Source organism: Meleagris gallopavo, chromosome 6, assembly GCF_905368555.1.
Source record: "Meleagris gallopavo chromosome 6, MGAL_WU_HG_1.1, whole genome shotgun sequence".
In the NCBI taxonomy this organism is placed as follows: domain Eukaryota; kingdom Metazoa; phylum Chordata; class Aves; order Galliformes; family Phasianidae; genus Meleagris; species Meleagris gallopavo.
The window spans coordinates 51146648-51174290 of record NC_139409.1 but is presented as its reverse complement, the minus strand read 5'-3'; the positions used below and the strand labels follow the sequence as shown (position 1 = coordinate 51174290).

General features: G+C 39.3%; 1 protein-coding gene and 1 long non-coding RNA gene across 3 annotated transcripts in view; both read left to right on the top strand.

Moving 5' to 3' along the window:
- Positions 1 to 27643, top strand: part of EGFR (epidermal growth factor receptor) — a 151833-nt gene that overhangs the window by 68106 nt on the left and 56084 nt on the right. The gene's annotated exons all lie outside the window — the stretch shown is intronic.
- On the top strand, positions 426 to 27643 carry LOC146544192 (uncharacterized). Its single transcript, XR_014884054.1, has 3 exons — positions 426 to 10635; positions 23106 to 23180; positions 25582 to 27643. It is a non-coding gene; the product is annotated as an uncharacterized LOC146544192 (long non-coding RNA).

Genomic DNA, 27643 nt, shown 5'->3' with positions numbered 1-27643 from the left:
GCAATAACCATATTGAAGTTCTGAAAGAATGAAAGAACTTTGTGCAGAGAGGCAGTAGGCAGAGGAGACTTTTAAGGATTACATGAGAAGAGAGTCCTCATGGTTTCGGTGGTGTATGCAGTTTGTTTTTAAGGTGAAAAAAATAAAATCAAATTTTAAAAAATGAGGAAAAAAGAAGGCAGGAAGGAAGTAATCAGAGTTTTCAGTCTGCATACTTAGCACTCATCCTTGTTTTCCTTTCCTTCAGGCGGGAACAAGAACTGTCTCTGTTTTTCTAGGCCATTCAGGAAGTCTTACAGAGCAATAATATCCCTGTTATCTAATGGTCAAAGTTTATTTAGGCTTTCACTGCTTGCACTGCTCACTTGAGCCCTCCCCTCCCCCCCCTTCCCCCCCCCCCCCCCCCCGAGTGCTGCTCTGGCCAAGCTGGGGGAGGCTGCTGTTGCTTGGCATTGCCATTACACATTGCACTCATGCATAGTTTCAGCTGGAAACTTTTTTCCTTTCTCTTTTTTTTTTTCCCCTAACAATAGCAATAACAACAGGGAAAAAAGCTTTGGCAATAAAGCGTCCCACACTATCTTCTCATCAGAGTTCTGGAGACTCGCTTCCCTGAGGGACAGATGGAAGAATGCACGCATGCTTTGATATACAGCAGCACAGATAATTTCTTGCAATGCTAACTGAAGAAGCGTGCACTAATACGGCTGTCCAGAAGTCACAGATATTAAAAGTCTGTTATACTTCAGTATGTTTCACAAGCAAGATAATCAGATAAGAGAACTTCTTTATTAAACACCGAACAAGCCCTTATCTCTGCTGTCCTTTCCTCTACTTTGAAACATGCTGGCAGTATTGTGATAAATTTTGATTAAGTGGTGGATGTTAAACTCCAATGAGTGTTTTGGTTGCTAGCTGCATTCTATTTGCTTAGAAGTTGTCATTCAGGAAAAGCAGCTAACTGACTTTACAGTAATATATGCATAGAAATTGCAGTGAGTGAGAGAGAAAACATTCACTGATTTTGAGAATTTCTCTTCAGAATCCACTCATTAAGCTGGCAGTATGTATGAGTTTGAGATAGCAAAGAATAAATCAGTAGTAATTTGAATCTGGTTAGTAACAAGTCCTTTCTTTTTAACAACAGAGCAAGCAGGTTTGGCACAGGTCAAGGTGGTATTGCATGCAATATCATATATAATATTGCATACAATATTGAGAAGAGCCCCTTGGTTCTTTTTTTAGGAAGGACTTGCACAGTTACTATATTTGACATATTTCCCCAGCTTTCAGACAGAGAGTGGATCAAACATATGGCTATCACATCAAACAAAGAAAAATTTTGTGTGTTTCTGAACAACTTGCCAGGTGCTTTTATTTAGAAATAAAATCTGAGGTCATTATTTTGCAAAGGTGCCACTGCATTATAGAGCATATTGTGGTAGAGTGGAACATCTATGGGTATATGAGATTTACAGTAAAATTAAGTAAATGCAGTGTTCTGAGCTACCCCTGTGATTACCACATCTGTTGGCACTTGAGTGAAATCTTCCACTGTATGATGCATGTGAAAGAAAAGATTCAGTCTGCTCCTTTATGCTAAATTAGAGCTTTTGCAGAGCTGATTTTCAGGTCCTCTTCTGAAGTGTTTCTGTTAATATTGCTGTTTGTGTTCTCCTGTGAAAAAGCTCTTTGATGAGTCAAATAGTAAAGAATTCTAGTTTTTCTTTCTCTCTAGAGACACTGTACTGTTTGGAAGTATAAATTACATTTCTGAGCTCTCTTTAAAACAAAAGTAGAAGAAGTGTGGGATTGTAACATCTGTTCTGCAGTGTTTCTGTTGCAGGTAGTAGACACCCTGTGGCATTAATCAAGACAAAGAATGAGATGTGTGCTAAAAATATACATATATAGAGACAAAAATTGTGTGTTTACTCCTCCCTAGTTATTGCTGAAGACTGTTAAGCCAAGGCTGTTAATTGCGAAGATTCACCAAGGTTTCTCCCTCCTGGATTTCACTGTCATTCCCATGTATCTGGAATTCCCACTGACTGCAAAGAAGCATGCAGGTTTCAGACTGCAACCAGCTGCTTCATCTTCCCCTGCTGGTGGCCAGTAAGGATGCTCGTGCAAATTTCCATTTGTGCACTCGATGTTTAGCTTCATCCCAGCGATGCTGGCTGACCTAGGTGCTGGCAGGGCTTTGAGAATGGTTTCCACTTTACCCTGGCTGAGTTTAGAGCAGAAAGCACAGTGCGTTTCCTCCATGAAAGCAAGTATATTTGAAACAATATGTATACATAATGTATATTACTCACACAAAGCAATTCCAAAGCCCTTTGTGAACTTGTGCATCTGCAGCTGATAGTTGCTTGTAGAAATTACATTTGCATGTGACTGCCCCACCTGCACTCTGCCCACTTAATCCCCTGGCGGCCTGCAGCTTGCATTCCTGACTGCTGAGCTGTGAGCAAGCAGCTGCCCCATTGCTGGCCCAGCTCCTGCATCGCTCTGGGGCTGCAGCCAGCATCCTTGGGTTCCTGCATCATTGCTGGGCTGTGGGACTCATGCTCTTAAGCAAGCTTTGGGAAAGTGAGCTGAGGGTTTGGGGTATTGCACTAAGTGTGAAGAGATTGAAATGCTCCTCCTCTCCTCCTCTCCTCCAAACTCTCAGTGTGCTTCTACTCTCTACTCTTCAAACTCTCAATGAGATATGATGTGACAGTATTTATAGGAATACTGCTTCAGAAGTGTGCCAAATTTGTGTCTTTAATTGAATTATCCTCTACTGCAGGTACAGTTGCACTAAATCTTAAAGATGTAGAACTGGGAGGGTGTAAAGGCTATTGACAGTAACATCTTGGAAACCCTAAGGCAGGTTGTCTGTCAAGTATGTTGCACAGACACTGGTAAGAAGTGGCAATGAGCCACGCTTTCCTTGGCAACCCTTCACAACAGCCTACGGTATTGGTTTCTCTGTTCAAATGTGGGTAATTCAGCCAAGGACTTATAGGTGAATCATAGAAAAAAAGTTTGTGCATGAGATAAATCACAGTATTTACTTTTTGTAAATACTCAATTTTGTAATTTTGTTCTGCTTATTGTTAGAGATAAAGAAAAAGGCTGGATTCAGTAATTTTGCGTCAAGGAAGAGGTTTGTGTTGGGCTCTGGTGGTCCCAAGGGAGTGGGCTAGGCTGCACCACTCCAGGGTTAGCCTGTCCCCTCATTGCTGGTTGCACCAAAGGCCAGAGCAAGCTGCTGGATCTCAGATATGAAAAAGGAGACTTTGTCTCTCTTAGGGCAGCTTTAATTGTCTTAGAAATAAACACTTAAGCCCACCTATTAATTAAACTCTTACAGAAGAAGTTTTAGAGGCTAAGATGGTTGTGGGGGTGTGCAGAAATAGCCTTTCTGGATTTGCAGGCTGTGACAAGCAGCATTCTTGAATTTCTTTTCTCAATTTTATATCTTCAAAAGCCATCTTAATCACCAATAATAGAACTTCTACTACCCATTCAATACCACTGTGTTATTCCTAGAGTTGGTATTGGTATTTCATCCAGTTGCTGTAGTGCTCTTGTGATAATAAATCATCAGTTTTCTCTGAGAAACCGTCTACACGTATGCAAGAAGTTGAGAAATAAATTTTACCAATCAAATCCAAACCCTGTCATTTTTTTAAATGTTTCTCACATTAACAAAAGAACACACTGTCCACAGTGCTTCCAGAGATGCCGCATGCTGAGCATCTTTTCACATTGGAAGAGGAAGACATAATTCCTGAGGTTGTATCTCAGGGGATGATGTCTGGTGATAACATTTACTCATTTGGAAGTTTTATTTCTGTGCAAATGGCAATTGCCAATGATGGAAAAAATATATTGGTACAGTATCAAGCTGCACACCCACTTAAGACATAACTCATCCCATCTATTATGCAAGAACTCTGTTAAAGTTTCGAATGTCTCTTGGCAATGACAGGCATCAGACTTCAGGAAGGGACCGGATTGTTTTTACTAAACCAGATGCAATGATGAAATGATATAAAATTCATGTGTTCTTTTCAGTGTGGTCAAGTGATATTAAGCACAGCCGTCTCCCAAGAATCATTTATCAGCCCATTGTTCAGAGTACATTACTGTTTTTGAAAAAATGAATTAAAACTTTTAAATTAAGTTGTGTCAAGCTGTATGCAAGAAGTTCCAGTGCAAGGTAAAAGCCCTGGAATATAACCCAAGGTTGTGTCTGTATGCTATTCTGAACTGCCAAAGAAAGACATCTAGCACAACATTAATGGGGGATGTTAGAAAAAATGTTGGTGCTGCACTTTAATAGAGTGCTTGCCCTGTAGGCTTATTTCATGGCTGATAGCAAGAATATTGATTAATGTTTTCTGTTGTCCATCTGCTCAATGCATTTAAAGGAAAAAAAAAAAAAAAGTAAAATTTTAATGCAAATGTTATCTGGAAACAACTTGTTATTTAGAAACTATAGATTATCTATTATTTGCTCTATACAAATTTACAAATTAAAATACTTTATTTACAAGGTGATGTGTGACATTCACTAGCACAGAACCCTTTCTGATGTATTGGGTATTATTAAACTTATAAGACAAGTCTTCTGTTTAAATTTGATGGGCATCAGATTTACTCTCAGGTTTTATATCTGAGCTGCAATCCAGAAATCCAAGGCTCTAGGAATACAGAGCAGTGAATAGTCTTATGCTTCAATAAACTGATGGAAATTCAGTCATTGAGTCTAATATCGTCCTTGGTTTATGTCAACAGGAGATAAACTTAAAAACCAAGGGCAAAAATGCACCCTTAAAAGTTTCTGAGGTGATAAACACTGTCTGCTTTCTTTGATTTCAGAAGGAACTATATGGCCTTGCCATCTGAGGCCAGAGTTCCCCAAAAATTTTCATCATTACTTTACTTTATTTCATTTATTCCTTGATGTTTAGAGGACTATTGAAAATCTCTGACACAAGTAAGAGTGTTCACTCTGAATATAAATTCAACTATTTGAGTAGCCACTGAACATTTGTTCAAGGTATTTGTCTTTTCTGTAACTTATTTCTCTTGTCTCATCTATCAGCCAACTACAAGTTTCTAGATGATTTTGCTGATTTAGAGTGTTAAGCAACTTATTGTCCATTTTCATTCTTGCCTTGGCTTTGCTGATGCTCAGTACAAGGGCAGGGACAGAAGAATCATGTTATCCGCTCTCACATGATAAGCCCCTCACCCACCAGATTTACCTGAAAGGGAGGAATGGGCAGACTGGTGACGCTTACAGGGCAGTTCTGTTTATGACACTAGAAAACAAGACTTTCATCTAAGTGGTTTTCCCCTTTGCATTTAATAATGAGATTAACTTTTTTTTTTCCCTTTTCTTAATTAAAGTTCCACCTACTTACATGGGGGCCTGGTACTAAATGCTATACTGTGATAAATGGATGGGCTTTCGCTGACTTTAACAGGATCTAGTGGAGCCTGTAACCAGGCATCCAGGAGGGCAGCAGTATCAAAGAGGGCTCCTATCCTTCCCTCAGCTCTTAGCTTTGTGTTCTCCTCCATGTACCAGTCAAAGACAGTGCTAGATTCCTCTGGCCCTACAAGAGTGGGCAGGAAGTATAGCTTGCTGTCTCCCTCCAGCTGGGCTGTGCAGCTGCAGTAACTTTGAAGCCAGTGAAGTTTGTTCTCTTCCATTTTAAGTGAGTCTGTCTGGAAGAAGCTGGAATTTTAGAGAAGCAAAATGCATCGTATTAAGCATGAGATTAAAATTGGTTTTGAAAACATTAAAAGAATTTTTGGTGTCTGATCTTTATTAAATGCTTGGTTCAAGCCTACGTTTTATTAAAGAATTGTATTTGTGCATGTAATGTCTTGGAATTATATGCATACTTTTAATTTGACAAGCCGTATTCATTTGCCTCCAAAATTTCCATGGATATATTTGTGCATCAAGGAAACAGCAGTCTTTCTCCTAGAAGCCTAACCTTAGCTAAAGCTCAGCAGATGCATGCTGTTTGGAGGGGAGCTAGTAGAGACAGAAAACATTGGTCTGACACATTCAAATAGTGTGTTTACGTTTTTCTTTTAATTAACATTGAAAAGCTTTTCCTTTTATTGGGTTTGACAGGTGTGTTTATATGTATTTTGCTATGTTTCATCTTTTATAAGCTTAGGAGAATTTGTTGTTTGTCTTCTGCTTTTCTCACATGTAATTCAGAAGCAAAACTTGATAAATACCTTCAGAGATTTCTAAGGCTAAAAGTGACTGTATCATAGAATCATAGGAAGGCCTGGGTTGAAAAGGACTACAATGATCACCTAGTTTCAACCCCCCTGCTATGTGCAGGTCACCAACCAGCAGACCAGGCTGCCCAGAGCCACATCCAGCCTGGCCTTGACTGCCTCCAGGGATGGGGCATCCACAACCTCCTTGGGCAACCTGTTCCAGTGCCTCACACCCTCTGGGTGAAAAATTTTCTCCTAATATCCAAACTAAACCTCCCCTGTCTCACTTTAAAACCATTCCCCCTTGTCCCATCACCATCCACCCTCACAAACAGCCATTCCCCCTCCTGTTTATTTGCTCCCTTCAAGTACTGGAAGGCCACAATGAGGTCTCCCTGCAGCCTTCTCTTCTCCCAGCTAAACAATCCCAGTTCCCTCAACCTTTCCTCACAGGAGAGCTGCTCCAGCCCTCTGATCATCTCAGTGCCCTCCTCTGGACCCGCTCCAAGAGCTCCACGTCCTTCCTGTGCTGGGGGCCCCAGGCCTGGACGCAGTGCTGCAGATGGGGCCTCACAAGAGCCGAGCAGAGGAGGACAATCACCTCCCTCTCCCTGCTGGCCACCCCTTTTTAATGCAGCCCAGAACACAGTTGGCCTTCCGGGCTGCAGGCGCACACTGCTGGCTCATGTCCATCTTCTCACCCACCAGGACCCCCAAGTCCTTCTCCGCAGGGCTGCTCTCCAGGAGATCTTCCCCCAGTCTGTATCAATACCTGGCATTGCCCCGGCCCAACTGCAGCACCCTGCACTTGTCCTTATTGAACCCCATTAGGTTCACATGGGCCCACTTCTCCAGCCTGTCCAGGTCCCTCTGGATGCCTTCCCTCCCCTCCAATGCATCGACTGCACCGCTCAGCTTGGTGTCATCTGCAAACTTGCTGAGGTTGTACTCGATGCCATCGTCTGTGTCACTGATGAAGATGTTGAAGATCACCGGTCCCAAGACTGATCCCTGTGGGACGCTGCTTGTGACTGGCCTCCAGCCTGACACAGAGCCATTGATCACAAACACAGAACCATTAATCACAAAAATGATTATCATTCAGAGTAACAGAGACCATCTAATTGCATCCAGTTACTCCAGAAAGTGTTACTTACTGGCTTTTCTTTCCTCTCTAAATGTTGCTTTAGGGCACAAAGAAGTATGTGAGCCGTGGAAAAGAACTTATTCTGTATTGATTTTTCCTTTGTGCAGTACCTCATGACAGTAGCAGCAGTTACCCTCCCTGACATGATATGACAGTAGCACCAGTTATTCTCCCTGTTGGGTTCTCGTGATCTCCTTTTCCATCACCACTGCTCTCCCCTCCCGTAAGCTGTAGCTTGCAGCTGTGCAGAAGATGGTTCATTCAACTTGGCCAACAGCAGAGGAATGGGAGGACCAGCTTTATGCTGGTGCCCAGGGAGAGAGGTTGAAAATTTGATCCAAAGTGCACAAGGATTTTTGTTTTAGCTCCTCAGAGTCTCCAAATCCTCTAAATAAGAGGGAAGGAGGAAATTAAAAAATATCACATTGAACCTGTGCTTTTTTATACCCATATGTTTTGTTATTACAGTAATAGAAGAAGTTGTATATGAGATCACATGCATCAAGGATTGCATTCATGTTTGATCTGCAAGGGTGGTTTTGGTAAAGACCGCTTTCTCCATCATCTTCAGTGCTTTCTGTTCAAAGCAAGTAAACAAAAGCCTGTACTGTTAAGTTCTCTGTGGTTTTGAACCTTTCCATCGATTGAGTGCTCAGATGGAGATACTGAAAGCTGTTCCTTTCTGATATTCTTTCACATTCTTGAAACTTTGTGACTGAAGCTTCTGAAGACAGACATCTTGGAAAACTGGAAGAAAGGTGCCTCAAATTGGGTGCCTAAAGGAGGAATCCTCCCAGATAACAATTGCATTTGAAAATTTAAGCTGTATCATTTATAAATATAGGAGAATGAAGCAGAAGTTTCTTAGTAATGATTCTAGGATGAAGTTCCAAGCTTAATTATCTTTAGTTTTTCCAAACCCATGTAAGTATAGGATTGGGGGAAAAAAAAAAAAAAAAAAAAAAAGTATATGTATTTATCCATTTTCCTGGAAAGAAAAGTTTGCCATGGCTAAAAAAGTAGTATCTAGATGTTATTTTTCTTTTGGACAATCCTTTTAGAAGCAAATCTGAAATCTGAAATCTGAAAGCTACTAAGAAATTTCCTATAGAAACAATCAGCTCTTTTCTAAATCAGTCTAGGAACTTTGAAAATTTCTTTAGACTTTTGAGTTTTTTGTTGGATTTGTATTTGTAGAAGATAGTGCAAAGAACAGTCAATATTTATTCTAGTCAACTGATAAATAACTGGGTGATTCAGGGAAACTTAGTCAGAATACCCTTGTCACGGTCATTGCTGACGTCTGAAACAACACTGAGTTTATTGCTCATTAAGTTTTTGCAGGAGTCTGTAATAAAAACCCTAAACATACTGAGAGCTCCTAATGTCAGGGAGGGGCTGGGCTCTTAGTGCATATGGAGAGAGTCTGTGATTGCAGAAGCAGAAGAAAAGGATCAGAGGTTTGCAATTAAATTTAACCCCCAGCACTTCTACTCAGTAGAAACGATTCCTTGTTTATAAACTCATCTGCTTTACATCTTAGCTCATAATTAACATCCTAGCTTTTTAATTCTCTATCCAAAAGGCTACCACTCCCATTTGTATGAGGGATTCTTTATGCAGTCACACCAGCAGAAGGGGCATATTTGCTTTTTAAATAGCTGAAGATTTTCAGCCAAGCTTTAAGTGTTCCCTTGCCATGACTACAAACTCTTCCAGCCCATTCCAGTTATATCACCAGCAGCAAGTACAGTACAGTCTCCCAGAGAATATGGTGCTAACTGGAAAATCTCCTACACTAAACTGTCTTTGACTTCAAACAGCTGAGCTTCTAGAATTTCAGAAAAAAAAATAATTATGATTAATTATGAAAAGCTGAGGCTTTTTAGCTGTGCATTGAAACCATATAATACAATGCTAGAACCTGGAATGGCCTCATTAGAATAAATTCATGTTCAAAATAAAGCTGCAAACAACTTCGGTTAAAGGTGCGTGCCAAATGGTGTATGTTTATTGTTTCTCTTCTCCAACAATATTTATGATCCATATATTGAATAATATATTATCTTCATATGTTCATGATAAATCTCAAGATCTGTCATGAGCCATGGGCTAGGGCGGTGGCTTTCTTTTTTATAAGTTCATTAACAGAGCTCATATCTCAACTGTTTTACAGACAAGAGCTATCCAGATGGCATTCCATGCACAAATCCAGGCTACTATCAATTTGCATCTACTTGTGAATGATTTTGGTGAGAAGTTGGGGTCTACCCGCTCAATTTTAATGTTACCATACAAAATGGTAAATGTCCTCAGAGTTCATTCCAAGACATGGCTACATCCTTCCTCTTAGGTCTCTGAAATCTGTCAGGCATAATACAACTCTATTTGAAGTAAATCAAATTTAAATGAAGTTTAAAGAGCAGTATTTCTTCACTGAGAGAGCAACATTCATATCTGGAGAGGTTTTAAAGTCACAGTAAACCATGTATAGCTTAGTCCTGGGGAAGAATTGCTGCAGGACAGAAGAAGGCTGATGCACAGACACTGTATGAGGGCTTGGGCTGGTGGTTTTCAGGAGAAGCCTGTAATACAGGGAGAAAGTCCAACTGGGAAGAAGAGAAAACACAGTCCTTTTCGAACTTGGTTGGTCTCTTTATGTTTGAGTTCTGAATGAAAACTTAAGGTTTGGCCTCAAGCTTTTAGGGAATAGTTGATAAGGTTTATTAGAAAAGCAAAACGTGTTTTGTAATGCATGCTGAAGTTTCTTATCTGTGGTATTTCAGAGGAAGCATTACTTTCTGGATCAGAGAGGCAGGTTGGTGCCATTCATTTTCCATTCTTTTTCATTGAATTGCGTTCATTTCTTCTTCAGGCTCTGAGTCTTAGAAACAGTGCTAAAGTGTTATCAAATAGATTACTACTAAGTATAGAAGTGTTCCTGGAAAGTCGCTCACTGCCTATAAAATGTCATCTGACTTAATTCATCTGCCGAGGTATTTTTGTAAAGGTTAATGAATACGCTTACTCCCAGACTGAGCTTGGTAGCTGACTGAAAACTGAGAGGAGAGAAGGAGGAAGTGAAAGAAGGTGGCCAGGTGATGAAACCATTTGCTGGTGTATGTGGTGTGTTCAGAGCAAGAATCCTGCCTGCCTTTCTCAAAGAATCCTTCAATGCTGCAATTGCACCTGCACTCTGATGTGACAGTGGGACCATGATTGCAAAACAACAGCTAAAACAGGTATTGGGGTACTTTCTCTTTCCTGCTCTTCTTTCAAGGGAAAGGATGCTCCAGAGTCCTTTTGTCCAAGTTTTGTACTCTTTGCTGTACACTCCTTCAATATTCAACTGAGCTACAAAAGCTCCAACATTTTCCTGTAAAAAATATTTAGTTAATTATATTGTCTAAGTTGCAGTGCCTAAGCTAAAACCTGGTGTTGTTTTTTACAGTTATAGAATAGCATCAAGTAAAGCAAATCCTTCCTGTCTGGAAGCTAATCAGTGGAGACTGAGCCATCAGAGATAACCCAAAAGGATACATTCTCTTTGATTTCTTGGGAATGCAGCAACTGCTGGCATCCAGCAGTCTCTGTGCTCAGTACAGCCTCCTTTTTTATATTCCTAAGTATCTTTTGCCATCCCTCTTGAGTGAACCATTCACAATGGTTTCCTTTACCACTTTTTTTTTTTTTTTAATTTGTGTGACAAGGAAGAATGAAAAGCTGCATATAAGAGGTTTGTGTTCTTTTTTCTCCTGAGAAAGGCAATAACAGGCACATCTGGTTTATTACGGTACTGTTTAGAAGGAGGAAATCAGGGGGTGGGGAGGATAAGGTTTTGTTTGTGTTGCTTTTTCCTTTGGCTTCTCCTTGTCACACAAAAGCTCAAGCCCCACCACTTTAGTTTACCAGGTCCCCTCCCACTGTCTGTACATTGTCACTGCTCTGAGTATTCAGCATCTGTCTTATTCAAGAGCAACTATGGTCAGCTTGGCTAGTGCAACAATGTAGGTCTTGGAGCCTTTCTTTCTCCAAATTTCTGCAGAGTGAAATGAAAGAGCACGGATCTGCCATCTGCCCCACAAAATTAAAGAGACTGTGACATGTCTTACAGTGCTTTAGGGATCTATATGTGTCTCAGTGGTTTGTAAGGCCACAGAAAGTTGTTAGTTGTTTTTCTGTTAAATAAGACATTTTGTAAACTCTTGGATCAGTTAGGTTACCCACGACATGCTTGGGTAATTGGCACTACCTTTCAGTCCTGATACCTGACATTCCTTTGGGAAAAGGATTTGCTCTTACATCTCTCCATAAAGCTAAATGTGCTTGCTGTCTAATATCACTGACTTGTTTCTGAAGGTCAAGCTTTATGAAAAGCCACTGTATCATTAGGTTTAATGATACATTAATGATCCATTAAGGAGGGACTAGTCCAGAGACATCAAAGTAGCCTTCTTGCCTAATAAACCCTGGAGACCAATATAGCTGGAAAGTTTATCTTCTGTCTTCTTTAGGTGTATACTAAATTTTCATCGCCTCAGGAACTTTGTATATTTTCACTTGTAAGTCATGATATCATGGTAATGAGACTGTGTAACCTCTGCTGGATTTTGAACACAAGGAATGTATCTGGTTGTACAGATGTTTGCAGCAGGCAGTTATGTCAAAGATACGTTGCAAGAACACTTTCTGTAGTTTGTCTACCTATTTTGTTGTTGTTGTTGTTGTTGTTGCCCTACAGCAAGGTAAAGGAAAATCTGATTTGATGCACAGAAGGAATATTGGTTCTAAAACAACTGATTATTTTTTTCTGCAGGCCAGTATGAGAGACAAAAGGCATTGTGTTTTTCAATGTTGGACACTGGTTGATCTGCAGTATGTTTTCCTTCAGCATCCCCAAAGTTTCAAAAACTTGAACTGGGATCCAGTTACTGAAAAAGAGAATAATACCTGCTTCATAGAATTAGACTTCTGGTAAAGTGCCAAGGAAGAACAGGATGTTTTTATTGACATTTTGTTGCTCTTACGCTTTACTAGTACTGTTAAGCAAAGCATGGAGTATCTTGAAAGAGAGTATGGAATTTATTGCACAAATAGAAATTTAAATAGGAAAAAATCAGCCATGTGTGCAGATTTCATGAAGGTTATTTCGAGTTCCTATTTTGAATTTATTTTGTTTGTAGTGTATTTTTCGGAAAACTGATTTAAGAATAGATGTGTAAGTACATGATATTTGTGGTAAGCCATTACGTACCATTATGTAGAAAGCAATTTAGAAAAATAATGTGAAACTTAAGCTCATAACATGAGTACACACTAGTTGTACTTCTTACAGCCTTTACTACTCTACTTTATGAACAGAATTATTAGACTCTCTGTGAATGCCTTTTTCTATCTTAACAATATTAGATGCTCAGGAAATATATCTAGTGTTTGTATATATGTGTAACTTTGTTGTTCAGCATATATTCAGAGCCTAATTCTGCTTTTCTGAAGTCACTAGAATCTTGTCTACATAGAAGATTAAGTGCAGCAATGAAGCTATTGTGAATATATTTAAATATGTGTGATGAGACTTCCAGAAGCTAATTCTAGCCCTTGTTATTTGGCATGAGTGAATTTTTTTTTTCTTTTTTTTCCCTTTTTTTATGTGTGTGTGTGTGTATGTGCAGGATGCTAAATCATGACAAACTCAAACAACCATGTAGCTTATAATATTTTAATCTAGTCTGCAGATAACATTAACAGGATGGGAAATGGTTGTTTTGATTGATGGCAGAGTTGGTTGTAGTTTCCAAAGGCTATAGTGGCTTTTGAAGCTTAGGAGCTTCAAGCTTTGACAAAGGAAGATACAAACAGAAAATCTGAATATTATTTTGTGTGCACTGACTTTTAATAGTGTTACAAAAGGAGAACATATTTTAATATTAAAATATTTTTATTTGTAAAGAAGCTAGATAATCGTATATTTTTGGCAAAGGAGTTTTCTGGGGAAAGCTGCCTGCAACTGAAACATAAGCAGATCTTCAACACCAACGTTGGCACTAATGTGTCTAGTCCAGATGAGATGCAGGTCTAATTCTGGGTAGATTTTGTATTTTAGAATGATTGTGTGAATAACAGCAGTCTCATTTATTTTGGGTTTTAATACAGTCTTTATGCAGCTGACAAGTATGGAAAATTCTTTTCGTTCTAGTCTTGCAGAAACTGTAATCTGTTGCCCTTCAGACTGTGCATTGGGCCTATCTAGCTGCAGAGCAGGTGCTGTGAAGATGATGACTGGGGGAAGCTTTTGAATCACTCAGCTTATTGCCAATTTTCTAAATTTACGGTTCCATTCTTTTATAACTGATGGCATACACCTGCAGTGACCATAAACAGATGATAGCATGTTAGTCTGGCCATCAGTTTGGCAGCTTTTCTGGAATTCTTTTCAGTTGTTAGGCATATAAATGAAATTTCACCACTGCCCTTTGCAGGCTTTGACACAAGGCAACATGCCATATTTATCTCAGTGGTTGCCAGCATATAAGGCTCAAGCAGGTCACCTATCCCTTGAGACTAGAAGCAGATGTGTTTAAATTTATGCAGCTTTAGAGTAAATGCCTGCAATGGCTGCTTCCTAGGGTTTGGGCAGGAAACATAGGAAGAGTTGTAGCTGTTGTTTGAAGCAATGCAGTGACCAAATGGGGTATCACTTCCCCAGCCCCAAGCAGATGCATGTCTCCGCAAGCTCTTGTAGCTTCAGGGGAGCTCCCTCTACCTCATTTGAGATCTGGGGCGTGTCCTGGCTCTAAAAGCTGAGTACTTCATAGGTCACAAAAACAAGCCATATCCATTCTGGCTAAGCAGTTTTACTAAATTCACAATAGCTGCATGGGGAATAGCTCAAACAACTGTACTTAAAACAGATACAGGATCATATAGATCAAGTTCTTTGATGTAGCATGTGTTTACATATTTTGTTTCAATACCTTGTTATAGGGGTTCTTGTTTTTATTTGTGTTATTCTGAGGATGCTGGTATCAAAAGCTGAAATTATAAACACATCTGGAGCAGGGATTCTTTGGGGTCCTCAAGTCAACCTGTTTGGAATCAGGAGAAAAAAAATCTTGTTTTAAATCATGGCTTACAAGAAGATTTAGAGCCTGCAGTGCAACAAATCCATTCTTTTGTTGTACTTGACCAAGATAATTCATTTCACGATCAGTATAATTTCTTAAGCAGTAGCAAATATTTAGCTCTTTGTTTTTCTAAGCAGAGAATAAAACTGAATGCTTGACATTAGCACTGAAACCTAATTTCTGTATTCACATTCATCATCTGAAAGATAATTTGACCTCAGCCATAAACATTTTGCATCTACCTTGGTTTTTCACAAAGACAAACAACACAATTACCGACAATCAATTTTTTCTTATTAAGATAAAGGAGAGGGGAAGTTCTTTTTTCATTAGAATATTTCTGTAATTTTAACAACAACAATAAAATGGGCACATGAATGTTTACCTCCAAAAATGAGATCTTAGTATGAAATTGAACTTTGAATAATGAAAAAAAAAAAAATCATTTAAATGTTCACTTTAGTAATGTACAGATCTAGGTTTGGGGTTGTTTGTTTGTTTTTGTTAATTAAATGCAGTCTTTTAATGATCTACTGAAAACTGATTTCTCTCTGTTGACTGTAACAAGGTGAAACACTGCAAAACATTTTGTCAGTCATCTCAAAGTCCAGCTTGTTATCATTGGAAATTATCATCACAAGTACTAAGTTAAAAGCTCTTGTGATGGTCTCTGCTCCTTTAGCCTATCGGAACAAGCCACAGCCAAAATGGTGCTCATTTCAGCAGGTCTCCTCATGTTCAGAAGTGGGATGTGAACATCATTTCAACAGAAAGCAGTACCAAGTAGAATATAAACATCTGTGTAGCCGTCTCTTGGTGATTTTTTGCACGTGATGAGACCATATTGTTTAATGCTCTGCTCATCAGCGTCAAAACACTACTTTATTTTACCAAATAGATCTTGTCAAGGATTTCAAAAACAGCTAAGAATCTAAGATGAACCATATCCAACATCTTTACGTAGCAAGAACAGACAGTTTGTATAGGAGAAAGGGGGAGGAAAGAGGGAGCAGCCAGGACAGAACATACAGTCTTGAATGTAAAGCTTTGGCTGTTAAGGAATGACTGCTGAAAGCTAATTTATGCCTCTCTTTGTAAGTAATGCAGATAAGCTGTAGGGAGCAAAAATCTGGAAGCAGGGCCTGTTGCACCAGTAATGAAAGTCCATTGGTCATTTTGAGGGAAGAAACTCTTCTTTGCTGTAACTTCCTTCTGTGAAGGGGAGGGTGCTCTTTTTTTTTTTTTTTTAATTTAAACATCTGGTTCACTCAAGGCAAGAGAAGATCTCATTGTTTACACAGAGTAGTTCATTTTGTGAACGCAGACACTTTAAAATAGTAGCTCTCTCTTTTGGGATGTTGTTCATGGAAAGGCTTTATTTCTGGCATAATATAAAAGGGAAAACTACAATAAGCAGCTAATTATTGAGAGAATATTAATAGAGGAATGACAGTTTGGGCCCCCTCTCCTAGGTTAAGTTGCTAATCTGAAAAAATGAAGCTGAATGTCTTTATTTGAAGTGCATTATTACTGCTAGTGAGTCACGATGTCCTGTAGAGTTAAAACAGTATAAATCCTGTTATTTCAGGTGGTTGTATAAACTGCTCAGATGATGTATAATTCTGCAACTCCTGGTAAACATAAGGCAGAGAGAACAGAAATAGCCACCAGTTGTACTCAAACCTTTCCCAGTGAAATTCTGTTTTAATTAGAGAGTATCTAGCTGTTGTGTGTGGTTTTGTTAGAAAAAGTATACAAGATAGAGTCACCTTTTTTTCCCCCTTGTGCCACTAGAGAGATCTATGAGGCCCTGGGGCAGTTCACCAGCAGGCCCTCACCAGTAGCACTCACCAGGCTGCAGGACAGACTGTTTGGGAGCTAAGAATAATATTTACAGGCTATGTAAATATACAGAGCATCTTCCCTGCTGGCAACTAGATGCTGACTTTATGTTCACTCCACATAAGATTGGAAATGAAGACCATGCTCTGCAAGGCATCCCTCAGCACAGGATGCGGGCCGTTCTGGTCGCTGCACAGAGCTGTACCCTTCTCTGTAAATGGACAGTGGATAAGTTCAGTTCTTAAAGGTATTTTCATTCATGTGACATATCTAATTGTAGATATATTCATTGTTGTTGTCAGCAGTAAGCTCTGATAATTTACTAAAAGAAAAAGTGTATATTTTATGAAAAGTTTCTTGTTTTTCCCCAGCCAATTTCAAGAAGACTTCTCAGGTTTTTGTTTCAGTAACATTTCATCCATCCTAGGAACATTAAAGAACTATTTCTCAAGGCCAAAAGAACAGGGAAGAAGACAGACTAATGGCAATTCTCAGAAGGAAAGAAGATTAATTTTGCCACAGCTCATGCAGAGCCCTTTCTGCATGCTGAGATGGGCTCTCTTTGAGGAAAAAAAGTAGGTGATCTCAGATCTCTTCAGAAATGAAGGTGAAGTAACACATAAGTTGTCTGTTGGTTAACAGCTGTTCTCTTTACAAGCTGCAAAGCAAGAACTAGCAGGTATTAGAAAAGATAACTGGGAGCTCTTGCTTTTTCCAAGATGAATCAGTTTTCCTGGGAATATTCCCTCTGCCATTTATGCAATGATCAAGAAAATGAAAGGAAAATTAAAACAGAAAGCCAAACAAACAAAACCATTGCATATTTCATTTATGGATCAACTATAATTTGAAACCTGCTTTACATTGCTCTTTCTCATGTTCTCTAATGAAACTTCAGCATTGCCAAAAAAGCCTAAGCTACCTGTTTTTTTGTCATGCAGTCCTGGACCTGGACTACAAAATACAGCCCTGGTGCCTAATAAGCTCTGACTTGCACTGATCCAGTGGTTTATATCCACTGTGTCCAGAGACACTGTCCCAAGGAAGGCCTGAGCATCCACCCATTGGGAAAATCCATGGCATGAAACACCAAGCTGAATTGCTGATAGCTTGGACTAGGCTAGTTTCTCATGACAGGCAATTTGTTTGCTTCTGGACACAGGTGACTGCATTTATTGTTTCTGTTGCTTGATGTGTGCTGTGGACTCTGTTCTGCCCCATGTCCTTATCTCTGCCAGACAAAAGATAGTGTAGGTAAGGGCAGACTTTGGTTGCCAAGCACATGGCCTGTTGTACCCATCATTCTGTCATTTCAGAGACATTATTAATGAAGCCATTTTGTCTCCATGTGTCTTTGTTGGAAATTAGAAAGAGAACTGTCTTGTGCTCCATTCAAAAATGCGTGTCATAGATAGTGCCAAGGCACACTCACACTGGTGCTCCTCTGACAGTCAGCAGCCATGGTCAGGTGTGCAAGGTAATGCCATGAGCTATTTTGATTTTGCTTTGCTCCTGAGGCTGCAAGCGCTCTGACCTATTTCTGTGCTGCTATTCCGTTCTCATCCCACTTCATGCATTATCCTCCTCCAGGCTTCCACCATCCATGTCCAAAGGGGCACCTGCATGGCATAGCATGTTTATTTTTGGGAGGCCTGAAGAGGCAGCAGCTCATTCAGACTTCCTTGGACTCTGCTACCAAGCAGACCAAGCAGTGCCCCCATGTTTCTTTATAGTAAAACTAGTGTGATGCCAAAGCCTGCAAGTAATTCCTGTCTGGCCTCGCATAGATTTCCTGTGAGCTGTTCTTGGATAATACCAGCAGCAGTAAAATCTTGTGTAATACCTGAAATCTAGCTCCCTTGGCCTTAATGGCGTAATTCATAATGAGGTACAAGGTGTGCATTGAGGACAGTTTTCATCATATTGAATTTCTTGGGATGACAGAACAGCCGCATAACTGTGGGAAAGCAAACGCTCTTGTTTATCCAGGCTGGTTGTGTTAATCTGCTTCTCCCTAAATGTAAAAAGCAGATTTAAGTTGGAGACGATTCCCAGTGAAAACCTATCCACTGAGTGAGTGGCTGGAAGTTTCTCCTTTATATAGCTTTGCTGCTTGTGGTTTCAGTTTTTCTATTTACACCCCAGGAGCTGGCTCAGTGGCCATGTGAACTGGGATTTTAGTTCCCAGCTACACAACTCAGCATAAACTCAGGGTTTAATTCTTTTATTATTGTTGTTATTGTTCTTGGGACTCTGACTGCCTGGTGCACAGGAGCAGGCAGAGCGGAGCCGGGGCAGCCGCTGTGGCAGTGCAAGTCTATCAGCAGTGTGCAGGAAGGCTCCAGGAGATGAGGAGGCATCTCTGAGCGGTTGTGATTCTTTGGGCCCAGCTTGAAGTTTGCCTCTCCCCTCACATCAGGAAGCTGGATGGCTATGAAAAAGCAGACTTTTCACCTCCTAACCTTCCCAGAAGACTCCCCATTTCCTTATAGCTGCCATTAAGAGAGCCATCAGCCACTGAAAGTAAAGTATACCATAAAATGTGGCTGTCTTAATTTCTGTATATCTTTTCTGTTGTTATTTTTGGCTTTTGTTTTTCCCTAATATTTTTTTCATTCAGCTTAGAGGACTAAAGAGTCTTTTTTTTGTGTTACTCTGTTCACAAAGTTCTTACTTAAGGGTCCTGAAAATAGGCACTGAAGTAGTGCCTAGCACTTGGTAATATTGGCAGAGATTCACTATTAGTGGTCACAGAGGAGATTACACACCTCCAGAAAACGGATAAACACAAGTAAACATTTTAACAAAATGATAACCCATAAGACTCCACACATTAGCAAACAATGACTCCACTGTTCAATATTAAATTTACTCTGAATAAATCTACTCTGAGCGTGTCACACCTCTGATTTTCAGTTTACAAATGGTTTTGGACAGCTCAGATACAAATGCAGAACTTGCTTCTGAGGTTTTCTCTTCCAAAAAGAGACTTTCATTCTTCTTGCCTCTTTCTATTTGCTATATTAAGGTGTATGTTGAGAAGGGTTAGGATTGAAAGGTTAGGGTTGAGCAGCCTTCTAGTTCACTGCTTTATGGCTGATTGTTATGAAGAAAAAAACTGAAGAAGGTGTGTATTTAAGGAAAAGAAAAAGCTGGATCTCAGTGGTAAAATGTCAAATGAAAAGACAAAATAAAAAGTTCCTGGGACCAAGAAGCACATAGAGAAAGCTTGGGTGTGATAGCAACAGATTGACAGTGATTGATCACAAGGAAAATGGTCCTCACTATCGGTGATAGGAACATTTGTCTTTGGAGACTTCTGGCTTTTTTATACTGTGCTGTGCTCTCACTTTGTCAGAGAGGTGTGTTTCAAAACAAATGATGGAACAAGATTTGCAGGATAGCCATTTCTCCCTCTTGCTATTGGTATGCTTATGCATGTCCTTGATAAAGCTATCATCTGTAGTTTAAAAGGATGTCTGGAAGCTCACTGAGCTGTGAATAGCATTAATAAAGCTTGCAAATAGACTTTTTAGTATTTTTTTTTTAACTCATCTGATTTCACAGATTTTCAGAAAGAACAAAATGAAAAGCAAAGCTTGGGGCACATGGTTTATTTTGTGCACACATATGAGCTTTTCTCCTCCCTCAAGGGAGAGAATGCTTTCAAATGTACATGTTTTTCGCATGCCTCTTTTAACAAAGCTTGATCCTACAGATAAATCACTACTTACTGTTTATGTTATCACTGTGGATAACTTTGGAAATCACAGATTTGGCAGCATGATTTCACAAACATCCTTGAATAGGGGAACATCATCTGGAAACGTGAAACGTTTTATTTCAAATTGCACTCTCTGCTTAGATGTAGTATCTGCTGAAACACCTCCACTCCTTGACAAAGATATAAGACTAATCTCTGCATTTACAGTATCGACTTTTACATTTTTAATTTCAGCAGTAGCCTGGAATACCTTTAACACCATTAGTACAGAAGCTAGCTATACTTCTTTTTATTCCTAGTGATTTTTAGGTAGGGGAACATGAGGGTTTTAAATGTGTCAGAGCAGGTTTAGTGCTATGGGTCTTCCCTAGGAACACCATGAAAGACACAAGCCATCATCTGTGTTGTTAGAGCAAGCATGGAGGAGTGCCAGCAAGAGGTTAGTAAAAGATACAGAAGTTGTTGATGGATTGTGGCATCCATTGTGCTACCAGAGGTATTTTGTTACTTACTGCATGAAATGGAAGCAGACTTCAGAATGAAAAAAAACTACTTACTAGCATCTCAGAAAATTTTAAATTTTTTTCCATCAGCTGCTCTTGAAAATAGCTTTTTTTCTCCCTGAAATGCATTGATTATGTACTACTGTACAAATAGTACTTCTAAGACAGCCTGTAACTATCATATAATTATTATTTTGCTGTTCCACTTACCTAACTCTAATTTGCAACCAGAAATAATCAAAAAACTGCTGCATGTGGAAAGAGAGCCTTGTTACCCTCTACCCCCAACCTCTCAGCTTGTGCTTGAGACAACATTTGCATTTGGCTTACTGAATAAGTTTTATTTTTCTCATAAATATTTGGCTTGTTTGCAAAGAAAAAAACACATCAGGTTAATTGTGGTTAATGGTTAGCCAGACAGTGACAGGTAAGTAAACAGACCTTTACAAACAAGGTGTACAGAAGGCAGTACTGAGTGTTTTCTGATATATTACGAAAAGCTGGTTTATCAGATACGATGCAGAGAGCCTTAGTGGCAGATATGACCATCTGAATAGCTTTTTAAAAATATGCCCTTTAAAATTAACTTGGATTTAAAAGACCAGCCTTCCTTATTTCTCTGTAAAGGGTGTGAACATCAGAAAATTGCATTGATTAAGCAGGAAAGGAATTTAAATTTTACCATTGTGAAAGAATTACACAGTACTAGAGACACACAGGACATTTGGGTGAACAATGAAAGGTACGTAGCCAGGCCAGTACCTGTGTGAAAATAATTCTTGGTGGATTTTCACATTTCTCACTGTGAGATATGTGCCATCTCTAGCTTTCCCAGTTCTTCCAGCTGCACCGTACTTGGGTTAATCTCCTATTATCGTTCAGAATATTTTGTTTAAAAAGCAAAGAATTTAATAAATAAATTTAATAAAGAATTTAATAAATCAAGTAATCATAATTCTAAGTATTTACACAGTAAAATGATGTCCACATATATTCAAGGACTTAAAGAAGTAACTCAGCTGTAGAACCATTACTCTGCGTCTGAGACCTTAGCTTCAGAAAGCGTATCAAAGGAGAGGAAAAGTTAAAGGCAATAGAGGAAAGGCAATAGAGTCAAAAGGCTCAATTGCATTATCGAAGAGCAGCTGTACCAGGCTGTCTTTCTTCTTGAGATGGCTGGGTTTTTTTATTTGTTTTGTTTCAGGGAGATAATAACTTACTTGGACTTGAGTAATCTAAGTAAAATAATGCAACAGTAGAAATTACTGCTTACTGCTTATCTTGCAGGAGGTAGTTTAGTATAAAAGTTTAAACTTGGATAATTTGGTGATTAAAGAGGACACAATGGATTGTATCAGAAAATCTTTGGAGACAGGTGTCTTCTGGGTTTCCTTAAGAATTTTCTTGAGACATGTCTAATTATTTTCATTAAGTATCTCAGCATCGGACATAAGTTTGTCCCAGCAAACTTTCACTGTGGAGAGGTGAGAGATGCTGAGAAGGAAGAGGAAGGCTTGGTAGCATTTAAGAAGAACTGGAGGATGCTCACGAATGGATGAGAAATTAGATAAAATTGTGCAGAGCACAAAGCATGTACTGACTCTGCTTTATGCAGAAAGGAGACACCTTGTATCTGTGAAGAAAATAAGGACTCACTGTATGGAAGGTGCTAACATCAATTTCAACAGACTGGTAAATCTGCACCAGGAATACTGTCTGCAGTTCTGGTCCCTAACTTAAAAGAAGATGGATATTAAATAAAAGGGATATAATAAGGGGAAACTGAGGGGGAAAAAAAAAACACACACAAGATTTTTTTTCTTAGACAAGGCTAAATAAGTCTGGCTGGTTGAATAAATTGAATGAATGTGGGATTTGGCATATGCATTAGAAAAGAAAATACCAAACTGGGGAAGATGCTATTTTAACACAAAGGACATTGTGCAGTTTATGCAATTTATCCTTTATATTTTCAGTATTGTTTGATTCGATTCTTGTTTGTGATAAGGTAGGTGACTCCTCCTCCATCTTCAGCTCTTTGCATAATATCCCTGCCACAGTCCAATTTGCCCTTTCTGGAGGGGAAATACCTTGTGAGCTGGTCCTGACCAGTCAGAGTATGCAGTGATTAAGGCACTTTATAATGTTGTCAGAGGAAGTGTCGATTTTTAAAATCCCATGCAAGTGAATCACTTTGAGAAATACATCTGAGTCTTTGGGAATGTTTGTAAGACTGCAAAACCTAAATGGTTCCTTCATTTAAAAGGCACTGAATCTCTCAGAAAACAGAAGTTATATGTCAAAGCCATATCATGATCTTACACTGTAACTTGCCTTTTGACATTTTAGCCCCCTTCAGCAAGAGATTGCCAGGCTGTTTAAATTATATGTATTGGTCTGAGCTATATTTGCAAGATGTGTTTAGTAGTAAATTTCTCACAAGAGAGCTAAAGAAAATCATGTGCTTTTCATTAAAAATAAAAATAAAAATAAATCCCTTTTATTTCTTCCTAATCAAGACAGAATATGACTGTAGAGGAAAAACACTGAGTGACGAGTTCATCGAAATATCCAATTGTGCTAGAGAGGATAAGGTATGTTTTTAAGTCACTGATAAATACACTGGTTACTCTTATTTATGGGTGTACTGTCACATGAGTGATAAGAAATAATTACTACACTTTCTAACTCATGGGTTTGTCCTAGAACAACATTAAAAAAGCAACTGTGATCCTCCCGCCTTTCTTGCAAGTAGTTTTTCAACAAGCTTTTCATGTTGCAGCAAGGAAATTGTCACAGTGTCTGGTTTATGTGATGATAAACTCCTGTGGAAGCAGAGACAGCATTTATTTTTACTCTTAGACAAGTATACGTTTGAGAGAGAGTGTCCAAAAACAAAAGGATATAAATAGTCTTCTCACCTATTTCTGATTTCCAGTGTTGCAAACTAAAGAGCTGCCTGTCCTCTCTAGTCTGTTTGTGCATGTTTGCTGAACAGGAGATGTACAAAACTTTGCTAAGGAGCATTTGGCAAAAATAAAGTGCCAAATAACACATTTTGACAGTAAAATATGCTTTCTGTCAGGCTACCCATGCTCCACAGGAGCTCACAGTGGTAGCTGCAGTTTCCAGGCTCACTGAGATTACTGATGTGGTCAGTGAGCAGAGACACCAGGGGCTTGTGATGCTTCAGTGCAGCAGGGCTGACTTTCTCCCAGCTAAAAATCCTAGTTGCCCAATTTCATTGTTCTTCTTTTAATTATAATTAGGCACATGCATTCTTTTTGTCTATGAAATGACAATTTAATCTTATATGCCAAGCCCAAGAATTACGATCTTATTTATCCTTTTAAGTACTTCAGGGGGACTTGTATATACTTCAGGAAGCCTATTCAGTATATATATTGTATATAATAAAATATATGTATATGTGTGTTTATATGTTCTGTGAGGGATGGAGCAGAAGGAGCTGCTTGAAAGGTGTACACAGCACATTTGCAGTGGGGTTGTGCATCCCAGTGGTTTACAGTTTTGCTCAGTATGCAGGCACCTACAGTATTTCTGAGGGCAGCAGGGCACAGACCTCTGCTTAGTGAATGTAAGCCTGCTTTCCTTATTTATCTTTCATGGGTGCAAAAATAGTCCGGAGACTCCCAGGGAGATGCAGAGTGCAGGTTGAAAGTCACTGGTCCGTACAATAAATAGTGAGGAAGCACTTTAAGTGGTGACTTGGAATGCATGAGATGATGACACACTTTTGCAGTAATAACCACAGAGACCTAAAAGCATTCCTCTGTTAAAGTACAAGAAAAAATGTTTCCAGTGCTCTGTTTGAGACATACACATATTTATCCACTGATATTGAAATCCTCTTACTTCTCTAAGTTATTGCATAATGATTATAATGATTTTTTTTTCATGAAGACATGGCCTTCCAGTTCTGTGTTACAGGATGCAATTACTTAGAGACAAGTTTGGGTCTAAAAAGACACTTAAAAGTGAAAACAAAGGAGTCAGTCTTTAAGGCAGAATTTTTGAAAGCATCAGTATTGCTGTCACAGCTTCCAGCAACATCATCTTTACCATGGTCACTGATCTTGGCCAGTGCAGATTTCCCCCATGTGAGTTTTTGTTCTTGAAGCGTAGAGTGTGTTGTGATGGAAAGCCAGATTTTGAGGTAATGCAATTAAACAGAAAATAAGAAGAGCTGGCAATTTTGCATGCTTGAAGACAGGTATGATTAGATGTGTTAACAGGAGCAGATAAGAATTGTATTTGCTGTTGATGAGCATTCCCATAGTTCTGGATAAGACTGCTTCCTCCCAAGAAAGCCAGCTTGGTCCTTGCATTCCAAAACCAGGAATTTTACTGTGTTGTACTGCTTCAGTCACATAATGTGAAATACAATCACGTAGGACATGGGACTCCCCTGCTGCTGTCGGCTTCAACATATGGAGGAAAAAGCAATATCCTAAAATCACACTGGATTTACTGTTCATATTCTCTTTTCTGGGCTGTGTTAGGAGCATGTATATAGCATGGAATAGGCACATATTGTCAGAGCTTATTCCCCCAGGAATAAACTGCATTGCCATTTATTGGGAGACTCCAACAGAATGTAGCAGAAACTTTCCACAGGCTACTTCGAGACTTTCAGTGGAAAATAATTTTGGCAAAGTTCTGAAAGTACTCAATAAATTTCATTTTGAAATCCAAAAGGTAGAATACAAAATCTTTTTATGAGAGGCAGCCTTGTAAAAGCAAGTGTAGTGAAAGCAGAGATGTGTCCCATAGCTGTATAATGTACTTGAATCGCAACTAAGATTTTCCTATGGGTTTTCTCAGCTCCTGTGCAAAAACCTTTTGGGAGATTTTAAGCTGAGTGAGAATGTAATGCATCTACCAGCAGCTGTTTTATGTCCATACTAAGCCCATTTTTTTTTTTTTTCTTTTATCACTGCTATTTTTAAAACGTCATTCTGTTTTGTTTAATAGTGTCCTTCAAAGTGTTGCAGCCTTGTGCAATGAAGTGAAGTCATTCTGAAGTGAAATGGCCTCTAAAGGTGCCCTTATACAGCAACTAACACTGGAATTAAGTATTTGGGAAAACTTCGTGCTCTCCTTACTTCAGGACGTTCCTTCTGTAAAGACATAGTAGGCTTGGAAACTTTACTGCTCAGTGGCAGATCCTCCATCCTTGCTTCAGTAATACTTAAAGAGGGAATTCTGAGAAACCTGTTCTGATTTCTGATGCCCACTTTCCACTGGTGTGAAGCGTAATTTGCATGCAGCTCTGCTATTCCCACGGTGTAAAATCTCCTAAATGCTTTGTCATTTGGGTTTTGTAATGCAAACTTAAAAAAAATAAATAAATCTTATTTTGGGAAGAAGTTGTTTCACTTTTTTTTGAGGGGGAGACTGGTCAGTGTAGCACCATGGTCTTACATGGAGCACTACAAAATACTTTATTACCCAGTCTCTGGGAGAAATAGCTTGATTTGTTCAAGATGGGTATTTGTTTCCAAGCTTGTTTAGGGGTGAATACCAGGGCAAGTGAGAAAGAGAGTATTTCTCATGAGAAGAACTTCTTGAGAAAGAAAGCTAAACTGAGAGCGTTTGAACAAAAAGCACATATGTATTGAATTGTGGTGAGACAATTCCCACTGATTTCAGTGAGAGCACCATTTCCCTCCAGCTTTCTACAGAAGCTAAGATGATGATGATTGGGAATCAAAATGACCTGATTTGCCTTTCGCTTATGCTCATGTAAGTCAGGGATGATACAGACACCCCTCACTGCAGCAGAGGAGCTCCAGGTTTAATTAGGCTGAACCTGAGCTGGAGCAAGTTGTAGGGTGGGAGGTGACCTCTGAAGCCCTTGCTCTGTTTCCAATCTTTATGTTTTCCTGTTTCCACCTCTTTACGTGCAGCTCCTTCCTCACGGCTTTCATCCCACTCACTTTAACTTGAAATCTGCTCATTGATTGTAAAAATGCATTTTTTTCTGCTCCTGTAGTATACTGGAGGTCCCATCTGCATCCCTGAAGGACAAAGCTGTTCTGTTCCTGGAGCTAGTAGAATCATGTTGCATGCAGTGAGGTGATCCTGTTCTCCCATGAAGTGATAGATGCTGATGGAAGATTGGCAAAAGCATCAAAGGCAGCCAAACAAACCTATGGCTGTGAACGCTTGACAGGTGTCATTTAGCCAAGATATGGTAGCTCTGATTTTAGTGAGGTTTATCAGAAGTTACTTAATGTGAGGAGCAGATCCCCAGCTGTATTGGAAAGTTGGCCATGTGACATGCCTGTTTGCTCAAAAGGTGACTCTTTTGCAGTTTTGGAAACTTTCTGGGATATAGTGGCCAAAAATAGATACTTTATGAGTTATCATCATGTCATGGAAAAATAAGTGTGATTTCTTTTTTTCTGCAGTCTTTCATAAATGCATTCCTTACGTACTTATTATTTTTCTGATATTTTTATCACTCAGTCTTTGGATGCTTAAAGAGTCAAGCTTGAAAATACTTCAAGCAGTGGATCTCAAAAAAATATATCACCTTGACCTTACATTCTTTTTTTTCCCCTTGTTTTTGCTACCCCAACAATTCTTTCTTTCTTTGAATTTCCATACAAAAGATAGGCTGAAGAAAAACATATCACCTCCCCACAGTGTGCCAGAAACTTGCCAAAATGTGATTTGAGTTGTTCTGCTAAAGATGCTCCACAGAAAAAAAAGTACAGGGGCAAGGAAGTGCTGGGTGCGTCCATCCGCCCACAGTGCTGGAGGTGCCCTTCAGCAGAATCGACACTACAGGAAGGTACCACTCCCCACACAGCAGCTCCACTCCTTATTATCTGGGTCGTCTAGAAAAAAAGCAAAGTCCATGGGTTTCAGAAAGCTCCAGCCACCTGAATCTTTCTCAAAGCAAACGTGGCAGGAGTGGTGAAGCAGATAGGAACAGAAGTGATCGGGCTTACAGCAAGTTTTCATGTCTCTACACGTGTTTTGCTGCACAAGTAAAAGGCTTGGCTTTTTTCCCCTCAAGACATCTTTG